The 12,648-nt window shown below is 46.2% G+C and overlaps 1 long non-coding RNA gene across 9 annotated transcripts in view; it reads right to left on the bottom strand.

Annotated features, from left to right (window-relative positions):
• LOC140454058 (uncharacterized) overlaps positions 1-12,648 on the bottom strand; it is a 39,826-nt gene that overhangs the window by 9,204 nt on the left and 17,974 nt on the right. For 2 of the 9 annotated variants that reach the window (XR_011952563.1, XR_011952566.1), the window contains 2 exons: positions 7,791-7,877; positions 3,640-4,416 (listed from right to left, as the gene is read on the bottom strand). This is a non-coding gene — a long non-coding RNA (uncharacterized lncRNA). Of the gene's footprint in view, positions 1-3,639; positions 4,417-5,771; positions 5,882-7,790; positions 7,878-11,129; positions 11,239-12,648 lie in introns of those variants that run through there. The other 7 variants (XR_011952559.1, XR_011952562.1, XR_011952564.1 and 4 more) reach the window with 5 other exon arrangements.

The raw sequence follows: 12,648 nt of genomic DNA on the forward strand, positions 1-12,648 counted from the left end.
AGGGTTATGGGAAGGGTGGGTGAGCAGGTCATTGCAGACACGATGGGCAGAATAGACTCTTTCTGCACCCACGGGATTCTGTGATTCTAACTAGTTGTGATTGTTGTCCCATTTTCCTCATGCCAGGTTCATTCAACTCACACATATGATTCTGTGGGTGCTCACTCACTCATTCCCTTCAGTTTTACATCAATTTCACACTGTATGTGAGGGTGGGAATGGATTTGTAAATATAAATACTCCAACCGAAACCCCGCACAGGTCAGGAACTGTTTCTGCTCCTTTCATCACTCACAAGGAACAGGAAAGTAAAGGTTCCGTCACAAATCTTACAGGAACATAGCGGTTGTAATCACTAGGAAAGGCTGAACAGCTCAAAACGCTTTTCCCAAGAAAAGAGGAGGCTCAGAGACCGCCTGGTACAAGTAGAAAGCTTTGCGTCTGTGTTTTCAGAGATTTGTGGTTGAAATCATTGGGTTGGAAGCATGTTTCATTGCACTAGATCATCAAAGGTGCTATCTAAATGTGCACTTTTCTTTCGATCTATCTGAGTTAACAATCAGATGGACAGGTCACTGTCTTAGTGTCTTAGCAAATCCCTGATTGAATCTGCCTCCCCCCACAATCTCAGGTGCCTCGCCAATCACTGGGTCACGGAGAAACTCTGCCGTTACAATGAGAACTGTGTTTGCTGTCGCCTCTCCTCATGCTTCCTGCTAATTCTCACTTCCCTTCATTAAATCCCAGCTACCTCTAGTCCACCCACATGGACATGTTGAAGAGCATGACAGGAGAAAGGATTGAAACCGAGAGTTCAATGCCAGAATGAAAGAGGAAGAAGGAAATAAACTGTGATTGTGGATCCCAGGGGATACAGACTCCAGGATTAGTCCTTGTGGGCATTCCTGCAGTAATACAAGACAGCATTCCATGATGAGAGTTAAACCCGGGTGGCAGGAGAGGGAGCCACTGAACCTGAGCAGGTTTAGTTCAAACACAGGAGGTTTGTTCAGTCAGTAACAGTGTGTTAGACATGGAGGGGAAGGGAGCAGTGAGGGGAAATGTTACCACAAGCTGCAGATGGATAACTTTCATTGGAACAGGAGGAGGCCATTCAGCCCCTCAACTCTGCTCTGCCATTCATGATGATCATAGCTGATGTGTGACTTAACGTACAACTTTCAAAACCGTCTACTTTCATCAATAAACTACTCTGCAACACACAAGATGAGTATTGGAAAACTAAACATCTGCAAATGCTGGGACATCAGAAACAAAATCAGAAATTGCTGGAAAACCTCGGTAGGTCTGACAGCATCTGTGCAGACTGAACCGTCCGTGTCCAGTGATCGGTCAGGTGACCAGTTGCAGCTGACCATTCTGCCGTTTCTGTAACACTGGAACAGGTTGTGGTGCGAGGGGAATGAGATTGTCAATAATAACTGAAAAAACAGGAGGACATACTCAATCAGAATAAGGAATTCACTCACCCCTCCTAGTGAGACACTCACCGACACAGTCACACTGCGGAGAGGCCGTTCACCTGCACTACGTATGGGAAGGGATTTACTCGATCTTACAATCTGCTGAGGCCCCAGAGATGGCACAGTGGATTTAGACCCTTCACCTGCTCCATGTGTGAGAAAGGATTCATTCAAATCTCTCACCAGCGGAGACATTAGTGCATTCCCACTGGGGAGAGGCCATTCACCTGCTCAGTGTGTGGGGAAGGAATCACTCAGTCTTCTGACCTGCTGAAACACCAGCGAGCTCACTCTGGGGAAAGGTCATTCACTTGTTCCCAGTGTGGGGGGAGATTCACTCAAATGCCGCACCTGTGGAGTCCCCAGTGAGCCCACACAGAGGAGAGGGCATTCAAATGGTCAGTGTGGGAGAGAGGATTCAGTGATTCATCCTGCCCACTGAGACCCCAGTGAGCCCACACAGGGGGAGAGGCCATTCAGATGGTCAGTGTGGGAGAGGGGATTCAGTGATTCATCCTGCCCCACTGAGACCCCAGTGAGCCCACACAGGGGGAGAGGACATTCAAATGGTCAGTGTGGGAGAGAGGATTCAGTGATTCATCCTGCCCCGCTGAGACCCCAGTGAGCCCACACAGGGGGAGAGGACAATCAGGTGGTCAGTGTGGGAGAGAGGATTCAGTGATTCATCCCTCCTGCTGAGACCCCATGGAGCCCACACAGAGGAGAGGCAATTAAGATGCTTAGTGAGGGAGAAGGGATTCAGTGATTCATCCTGCCTCCGAGACTCCACTGGGTTCACTCTGGGTAGGAGCTGTTCAACCCTCTGTGTGACAAGGCATTTGCTGCGTCTTCAACACGATTGAGAGACCAGTGAGTGCTCACAGGGAAGTGGTCATCCCGCTGCTCCATGTGGACTGCAGGACTCTGATTCTGATGTTACTGTCCATCAGAGTCAGGAGTGGACCTTGTACATGATGACACTGTTGGAGTATTGATGTTGTTAATCACATTAACTGGGGTGGAGGTGACTGAATTTACATTGCCACTTTCTGAAACTCAGAATGTCTCTCTGGGCAGTAAGTCTCCATAAACAGCAATGTGACAATGAGCAGGGATCATCTGTTTTGATTTAAATTGTGACTGTAGCACGGCTGCTTCACAGCATCAGGTACAAGGTTAGAGTCCAGCCTTGGTCAATGGCCTGTGTGGAATTCCCACATTCTCCCCATGATAGTGTGGGTCCCCTCCAGGTGCTCTAGTGTCCTCCCACAGGCCAGAGATGTGCAGGTCAGGTGGATCAGTCGTGCTAAATTGTCCACAGTGTCCAGGATTGTGCAGACTAGGTGGATCAGCCATGGGAAATGCAGTGTTACAGTGATAGAGTGCTCTGGGCGTGATGTTCTTCGGATGGTCGGTGGGGTCTGATGGGCCAATGCTCTCCTTCCACACTGTAGGGATTTTATTCTATGATTTTATTCGAAGGCTACACAGCAGGATGTCCTTGGAGAAGGAGCATGTAGTGTGGATCACTGCTCTCGATGCCTTTAGATAGAGGTGGGCACCGCAGGAGACATAGTGCTTTATCTCCACCGCTGCCCCCTCCCCACAACTCTACTTTGATTTAGTCCCTTCTCACTCTGTCACTTGTAATTGTTTGCTTGGCCTGTAATGGGCTTTGTTTGGAAATATTCAATTGGTTACACAAATGGTTTACTGCTGGTGATTATCTGTCTAGATTAGAGTGGTGCTGGAAAAGCACAGCAGGTCAGGCAGGATCCGAGGAGCTGGAAAGTCAACGTTTTGGCAAAAGGCCATTCCAGCACCACTCTAATCTAGGCTCTAGTTTCCAGCATCTGCAGTCCTCACTTTTGCACTGCTGGCGATTATATGTTAACCAAAAGCAAAATGGTATAATGATGATTTTGATGGTGGGAAGGTTGCTGTGATAACATTTCTGGGTCAGAGAAATGGGGAAAAAGAACGCTTCACAGCTCATAGAACAACAACTGAAAATCTGTTAAATCAAACCAAAGGTTCAGACACGGAGGGAATATTTCCCTGGAGTTTGAGGAGCTGGAAAGTGATGGCGACTGGGAATAGACAGGATTTTGTTTTACAGGAGGTTGAAAGCTTTAAAACTGTTATATTCAAACAGTTCAATTTATTTTCTTTAATTTTACTTGCGGTGCAAAAAGCTCTTACAACATTTTAAAACCAAAATTTACAAACCTTGTGTTAAAGATAAATGTTAAATAAAATCCATCAAACCATCCCTCACTGGAAACTGTTGTGGAAGTGCAATCTCCTGGAGAATCCCTGCCCACTTCTTCCTATCCGGGCTCCATGAATATATACATACCTGGGAGATAACAGCAGGAGGAGACCATTCGGCCATTCAATCCTGCTCCACCATTCAATGGGAAACAGCTGACCATCCAGCTCAATCTCAAGTTCCTGCTGTGTTCCAATCCCCTCACATGGCTTTACCTCGAAAAACTATATCCAAGTCCTCCTTTGGTTTCACTGCCTTTTGTTCCAGCGACGTTGCGGTGTTACTGTGTGGGTGTAGGCAGGGGTAATGTGATGGTGCTGCCTCCTGGAGGATGCACTCAGCCTCCCTCATCATCCTGCAGTAACATCAACTGGGTTTCAGCAACGAGAGACAGAAACCATTTCCAGGATATGGGCATCACTGGCTCAGCCAGCATTTATTCCCCATCTCTAGGTACCCTTCAGAAGATGGTAGTGAGCTGCTGTCTTGAACCATTCGCAGTCCATTTGGCACAGATAGAACAAGAATGCTGGGAGAGAGAGTGTTGCAGGATTTTGGCCCAGTGATTCTCCATCTTTGGTTCTTCAAATGTTGTTTAACTTAATCATGATTTGCATGTGATTTTGAGATTTCAGTCTGCAAATCTTCACTATCTAGCACCTTGAATAAATGAATATGTACAGATTAGAAATTCAGAGCAGACAATTCTAGTTTCTCTGGAATACCCTTTTCCCCTTTCTTCCCCCAAAGCTGTAACCCTCCAGCCCACTTACTCTCTCCCACCATTCTAACTCTACTACCCCTATTGTAAACTCTCTACATTCTCATGGTGTTACTGATAAACAGATCCATGCCACCACTTCCCCTCCCTGGTTAGACTCTGCACCCTTTCTGGGTTCACTTCCTTTCCCTTCAATTGCTGCAAGTCAATAATGTAACAGCAGAATGAAACAAAAGGAAACAGAAAGGGAGATGGCAGATCCTGGATACAACTGATCAATATTATGGGCAGATGCGTCCCTTCTCCTGCCAATCACAGTGTGAAATGCTTTCCGCTCGTTACTCCAAAGAACATGCTCCAAAACCCACCCATATTCTGTACATGTACAGTGGTGGGTTTCCCCACACACGTGTGGTCCCTGCCTCAGGGACTGTGGGAATTGTAGTCCCCATGAAGCCTCTGGAGACCTGTCCCTGGAAAGTGAGAGAAAGTGTGGGCTGGAGGGTTTTGTGTATAGGATATCTATTCAGACACACAGGACATGTGGGCCGTCACGGGGATTTACTTAGACATCCGCTTAGACACCTCGATTTCTGACGTAAGGAATATACATGCAGCCAAATTCGGGGTGGGGAGGTTAATAATGGGCAGCAGATTTTAAGTAGAGGTGGCTCAGTGACTAGCACTGCTGCCTCATAGCGTCAGGGACCCGGGTTTGATTCCAGCCTTAGGCAACTGTGTGGAGTTTACACATTCTCCCCATGTCTGCCTGGTTTTGTTCGGTGCTCCAGTTTCCTCCCACAGGCCAGAGATGTGCAGGTTAGGTGGATTGGTCATGCCAAATTGCTCACAGGGTCCATGCTTGTGCTGGTTAGGCAATTAGCCACGGGAAATGCAGGGTGACAGAGAATGAGTGGGTCTGAATGGGATGCTCATCATAGGGTTGGTGTGGAATCAATGGACGAATACCCTGTTTCTGCACTTTAGGGACTCTATTCTATTCTCATGAAGAAGAATGTACCTATCTCAATGTGCTGTGAATCTGTGGAATTTCCTATTAAAAATGTGGTAGATGCCGGGACAATGAGCCAATTTAATGAAGAGATACAGATGTTGAATTTGCAATGGGTTGAAGCGTGAGAGAGAGCAGACGGGAAAATCCAGCTGAGACCGAGGTGAGCTCAATCATCATGGTATTAAATGGAGGAGCTGGTTCGAAGGGCTGCATTGCCTCTCCTGTGCCCAGGGCTTATCTTCTTCCGGTAATAACCAGAAAGATGCATCCAAAACTCACCACATTCACCAAAGGAGATTTTCAGAAACAGCAGGATAGTCAGTTGGATTAGCGTTCCAAACTTAGGTAGTGAGGAAGCGTGTAGGCGATCATGATTTTGCAATTTTAAACTGAGGGGAGACAGTGATTTATGGTTTTAGTCTGTGTAGTACATTCACACCGTCCAGAATAATCTGTTGTGAATATCTATCCTATACTTTATTACAAAGCCAAGGTCGCTGACAATGAAACCCAAAACGCCCAAGAAACATCGCCTCCCCTCGTAATCTGATAAAAAGACTTGTCATAAGTCTGATAGAATTTAGAACACAGTTGGAAAGCGGGAAGATTAAATCCAATCCAAAGATCCTGTGCTTAAACAAAGGAGACTACAATAGGAGGTGGCAGGAGTTGGCGAATGCAGAATGCAAGTAAAGACTTACTGTGGGTCAGTTCTCAGACAGTGGAGGAATATCAAAGTAATTTTTCAAATTTCTCAGCAAAAGTATATATCAGTGAAAAGGAAGGACTTTAGGAAAAAGAATAATCTGCCATGTCTAAGGAAATAAGGGAGTCTATCAAATTGAAGAAGAAGGCATACAAACTGTCAAAGAACAAGGATAAATTCGGAGATTGGAAAAACTTCAAAGATCAACAGAAAGCATTATGGAATTGGGATAAAAAGTGAAGAGTAGCTATCCCCAGGGCCAGAATAACAGATTACAAAAGGATGAGGCAGGAGTTGGCTAATGTAGACTGGAAAAAAAGACTTTATGGTGGGATAGTTGACGGACAGAGCGGGAATATCAAAGCAATTTTTTGAAGTGCTCAGCAAAAGTATTTATCAGGGAAAAGGAAGGATTGTAGGAAAATGAATAATCTGCCGTGGGTGGCTCAGGAAATAAGGGTGTCAATCAAACTGAAATAGAATGCATACAAATTGGCAAAGACCAAGGAGATTAGAAAAACTTTAAAGATCAACAGAAAGCGAGATGGGATTGGGGGAGAAAAGTGATTAATAGCTATGCCCAGGGCTTGAATAACAGTTTACACTGCTAGAGGGGAATCTATTGTGTGGGGAACATATGGCCTCTGTAATTGTTGAAGCACTTAACTGTTACCATAGAGATAATCCTGATCAAGTTAAAAATCACAGCACACCCCAAAAGCTTGGACTTCCAAATAAACCTGTTGGACTATAACCTGGCATTGCGTGATTTTTAACTTTGTCCACCCCACCCCAACCCCGGCTCCTCCATATCAGAATCCCGATAGACAGCTCCACCGAAACTGAACCGCCTGTCAGGTACTTGAGGGAGCCACAGGGCCGTGGGGGGAGGGGGGGCGGGGTGTGGTTTAACCTCAAAGTGCTGAACTGAACTAGACTTTCTAATTGCCGTTGCCATGGAGATAATACTGAGAGACAGTCTCTATTCAAGGTTTAAGAATGGGAGTGGCACATCGGACAGGCGGGGAGATACCAGATGCTGCCTGGAGGTGTTTTGCATGCACACTATCCAAATAACTGCCGTGTCTCATCAATAAAAGACTCAAAGAAGACCTCTCAGAGTTCTGTGCCTGGTTATTCCTATCCAGCAGGGTTCAGGAATATGAGTACACAGCAGTCAGTCTTCACAGTGGAGGATACGAAGAACATGCCAGTAATTGATTAGGAGACTGAGGAAGGTGAGGACCAAGAAACAATCATTATCACGAAAGAGTTAGAGCTGGGTAAGCTAATGGAGCTAAAGGTAAACAAGTCTCCTTGCCCTGATGGAATACATCCCATGATACCAACAGAGTTAGGGGGAGAAATAGCACATGCACTTAGAGTTATAGCGTCCTGCAGCAGAGACAGGCCCTTTGGCCCAAACTGGCCCACGCCAATCAGAATGTCCATCCATGCTAACTCCATTTCCCTGCACTTGGCCCATCTGCTTCTGAAACTTTCCTATCCACGTATTTGTCCAAATGTCTTTTACATGTTGTTAATATACCCACCTCAACCACTTCCACTGGCAGCTCATTCCATATACATACCACCTTTGTGTAGAACAGTTGCTGCTCAGTTTCCCATGTATTCTTTCTCCTCTAACTTTAACCGGATGCCCTCCAATCCTTGAGTCCCTGGGAAAAAGACCGAGTGCATTCACCTTACCCATGCCTCTCATGGTCTTATAAACTTCTATAAAATATTCCCCCTACTCTACTCTAAACAAAAAAGTCCTCACTTGTCCAACCTCTCCCTGTAACTCAGGCCCCGAGACCTGGCATCATCCTTGCAAATTTCTTCTTCACCTTTCCAGTTGAATAACTGAAACCTACACTGCACTCATCACATTTCCTGTGTTTCCCCACGGCGCTGGAACCGATGTGACAATACCAATGGATTACAATCAAGGATTGATAATTCACTCCATTACAACAATCCCATTTTCATAGCTTTTTCCATGATGCAGGAATCCTTTGGTCTTTCTGGTTTTATGGCTAATTGTCCTCATACAAAACCAATCCGTGGCTTACCTGTTCCAGGGAAATGTGCCATGATTTTTTAGACTTTCAAAAACCAAGTCCCCACGCTAACATGGACTTCACTGTCTCAGTACTTTTTTCGTCACACGGACATTTGAAATATTCGCCCACGGACAGAATGCAAACCTTTCCTTCCAGATGAAAAGGCCAATGATATTCAGATCAGCACGGATCAAGTAACGTGAAGTTCAATTTGAATTTCTCAACTGCAAATCTCCCCTTTCAACACTCTACAGAGGAGATAACAAAGCGCTGGAGATCCTCAGCAGGTCTGGCAGCATCTGAAATGGTGACAGATGCAGGAAACATTGCAGCCTTGACTAAGTGTTGAGATGATCACACCAGGCATGTGCGCTTGATGACCATTATGGATAAGATGGGGGCAGGGATCCCTTTCTGGAAGGGCCTTGGTGAGACCACACCTGGAGTACTGTGTACACCTTTGTTCCCCTTTTCCAAGGAAGGCTCTCCTGGTTATTGATAGAGTGTAAAGGAAGATCACCAGATGAGTCCTGGGATGTGAAGATAGTTAAGGACTGCAGATGCTGGAAGTCAGAGTCTGTACAATGTGGACCTGGGGAGGTGCAGCAGGTCAGGCAGCATCAGAGAAGCAGGAAGGTTGATGTTTTGGGTCGGAACCATTTGTCAGTCTTGATAAATAACCCTGACCCAAAACGTCAACTTTCCAGCCCCATCGTATTCATGCTGGTCATCAAGCACCTATTTATGCTAGTCCAACGCTCTGGCACTCAGCGTGTAATCGATATTGTAGTGCTTGGTGTGATCATCTAAACACTTCTTCAAGGCTGCAATGTTTCCTGCATCTGTCACCATTTCAGATGCTGACAGACCTGCTGAGGATCTCCAGCGCTTTGTTTTTTTTTGTAGATTTCCACCATTTTGCTGAAGCACAGAGTCATAGACATGTAAACAGCTCCAGATTTTGTTGACTCACCTTCCTGGGATGTCAGGACTGATGGCTGAAGAGGGCCTCAATCTTCGTTTAATCCTCCTTTCCTTTGGCTTTCTGAGCCGCTAACTACATCACTAATATTCTACCTCCCATTCCCAGTCATGACTCTGATCCATCTAAGCCTACACTTTCGTTCCCATCCCCCTGCAAGACTAGTTACAAACTCACCAATAGAACCGGCAAAGGCCCCCACCGGATTTGTCTCAGCTCTGCCCAGGGGTAACCGGTCAGGCTGGTACAGGTCCCACCCAGAAACAGCCCCAGTGCCTGAAGAATCATAACCTTTCTCTGGTACACCATTTCCCCAGCCACACATCCAGCTGATCTACCTTCTCATTCCTGCTCTCATTAGCACATGGCACTGGGAGTAAGTCTGACATTATTACATTTCAGGAGCTACATTTTAATGCATCTCTGCTCTCCCTATATCCAGCTTTCAGGCCCTCATCCCTCTGTTTAGTGATATCGTTGGTATCTGTGTGTTGCACGACCACGGGCTGTTTACCCTCCAGCTCCAGAATGTCCTGCAGCCACTCCATGATATCATGGATCTTGGCACCAGGGAGATTACATACCATCCTGGATTCATGTCCGCGGGCACAGAAATGCCTGGCTGTACCCCTGATTATTGAATCCCCTGCCACTATAGCCCTGCCACTCTCATTCCTCTTGTTCTGAGCAGCAGAGATCTCTGTGGTGTCATTCACCTGGCTGATGCTGATTTCCCGAGAAGCTACCCCATCCATTCAGCCCTTACAGAATCCCAAGTGGTATACAGTGTCTGTATGAGAAGGGGATAACAACGGGGGACTCCTGTACTCGCTTCCTGAGCCTTTTACGTGATCTGTGTCACCCTCACCTGCAGTGTGACTAACTCACTAAACGTGCTGTCCATAACATTCTCAGTATTGCAGATGTTCCACAGTGAGTCCACTCTCAGCTCCAGCTCTGTAAAGCAGTTTCCCAGTAGCTGCAGATGGGAACCCTTGCTGCACAAATAGCCGTCAGGGACACTGGAATCGGCCCTTATTTCCCACATTGTGCAAGAGGAGCACACCACGGGTCTGAGGGCTCCTGTCACAACGTCTCTCTACATTCACCTAGTTACTCCCATTAAGAGAATTTAAATGAGCGAGTAACCTTTCTTCACTTCAAACTTGTCCATTATAGTAACAAAAAAAACTTTACTTAAGCTGATATGTCATACTTTAAAAACTTAAATACTCCACATGTATCACTGACAAATTGGCTATTCCCATTGGACTGTGAATTTCTGAAAGGCCTGAACTAAAACTGAGTTTCAGCTTCACCTTCTCCCTGTCTCACCTCACTTTTTACACCCAACTCTAAAACACCCTCATTGAGCCAAGCAGCATTAAAAGTGGAGCCCTGTCATTTTCATTTTCTGCTCACACCTACACTTCCCTCATCCTCCTGTGCTGTTCCAATGCACCTCAATGGGAGCTCACGACCAGCATTGCATCTTTCAATTCAGCCCTTTGTAACCCCAGAGTCAAAATGGACTTCAGCAGTTTCTGAATGAACAGACAGTTGTCAGAATCTGGAACGTTCCACCTGAAATGGTGCTGGAATTTGAGTACACGAGAAATTTGCAGAGAATTGGAAGTAGGGAGTTTACAGATTAACATTATAAAGTGGATGATTGAGACTAAATCTGAAAGTTCCTGCAAAAAGACGAGGTGCAATTTGGATAAATCTGTGCTCTCTCTCAGGCCAATATCTCCCTCCACAGCGAGAGGGCCAAGAATTGAACACATACCCCAAGGGTGATACAACCATGAACTTGAACATCTGTCTGCTTTTGGCTTGACAAAACTATTGAAGATATTTTCCCACAGACAGAACAGACAAACCTTTCTCGTTCCACAGTTAAATGCCAATGATATTCAGATCCTGATGACTCCACTGACTGTAGAAACTTGTTTATTGAGATCCCAGTCTCAATTATTCTCAATTAATATCCTATAAAATGAATTCACAAAACAAAGCTCAGTCAGTGCAAGATGAATAGTGAAGGCAAACACTTCTCTTGGTATGTGTTTGATGTGTAAATGCTCCTCTTCAAATCACTCCGCCCCCACCCAGGTAGAGGACACGTGCATGTTCCTTGCTGTACCTTGCCCCAAATAAAGATGGTGGCCAAAACCCAGGACCTCTCACTGCCTGAGGCCCAAGCCATCTTCCCCTTTGCTGCAAACGTGGGATCAAGAGTTTCTAATTCAGACTAACTACCTGCCCAGAGTGTAACTACACCCTCCCAGTCTACACTGATACATTTCATCCGGTTTCTGCTGCCACTCTCCCCTTTCCACCTCCTGCACACACCATGGGTCATCATGGGTCCAGTGACCCTTCCTCAGAACCGATGACAGCTGGGAAAATTAGAATCCCTTCAGGAAACAGGCCCTTTGGCCCAACAATTCCACACCCACCCTCCAAAGTTTATCCCACCCAGAGCCATTCTCCTATTCTATTACTCTCCATTTCCCCCGAACTAATGCACATCCCTGAACACTACAGGAACCTTAGCTGGGCCAATTCACCGAACCTACAGATCTTTGGACTACAGGAGATAGGGGTTAAAGAGTAAATAATAGGTGGGGACAGAGCCCAAAGAGACACAGGAACATTTGGAAAATTAAAGGAGTGGGAAGTTGGAAAGCTGTTAATGGAGGAGACAGGAACCTTCCAGCATCTCAGTGGCGGTGGTGGAAATGGCAGCTGATGATCTACATTGTACCTGCAAAAAAGACCCTGAGCTTCCGGTTGCCTGCTCTTTAACACACAAGCCTGTTCCCTGTCCAACATCTCTGTCTCATGCTTACTGCAGTGTTCCAGTGAAGCTTGATGCAAGCTGGAAGAACACTTCAGAACATACAAAATGGCTTCCTATTTCAAAGACTGCAATTTCCCCTCACATGTTGTTAACAATGCCCTCCACTGTATCTCCTCCACTTCCCACACCACTGCCCTTGAACTCCACCCCTCCAAATGCAACAAAGATGGAATCCCACCATCCTCACCTTCCACCCAGATACAACGCTTCATCCTCTGCTCTTTCCACCATCAGATCGAACCGCCTGAGATATATTTCCCTCCCCACCCCTTTCACCATTCCACAGAGATCATACCTTCTGTGAATTCCACGTTAGGTCCACACTCCCCCCCCCATCCCACCCTCCACTCCAGACACCTTCGCTTGCCACTGCAAGAGGTGGAAACCTGTGCCCACACCTTCCCCTCACCTCCATCCAAGGCACCACTGCATCCTCCTACATCCAGCAGAGATTTCCCTGCCCACCCAAACACCTCACCTATTGTGTCCCTTGCTCTCAGGACACCAAATTGTGGAATATTTCATGGAACATTTCT

The sequence above is a fragment of the Chiloscyllium punctatum genome, chromosome 28 (assembly GCF_047496795.1).
Source record: "Chiloscyllium punctatum isolate Juve2018m chromosome 28, sChiPun1.3, whole genome shotgun sequence".
NCBI classification, from domain to species: domain Eukaryota; kingdom Metazoa; phylum Chordata; class Chondrichthyes; order Orectolobiformes; family Hemiscylliidae; genus Chiloscyllium; species Chiloscyllium punctatum.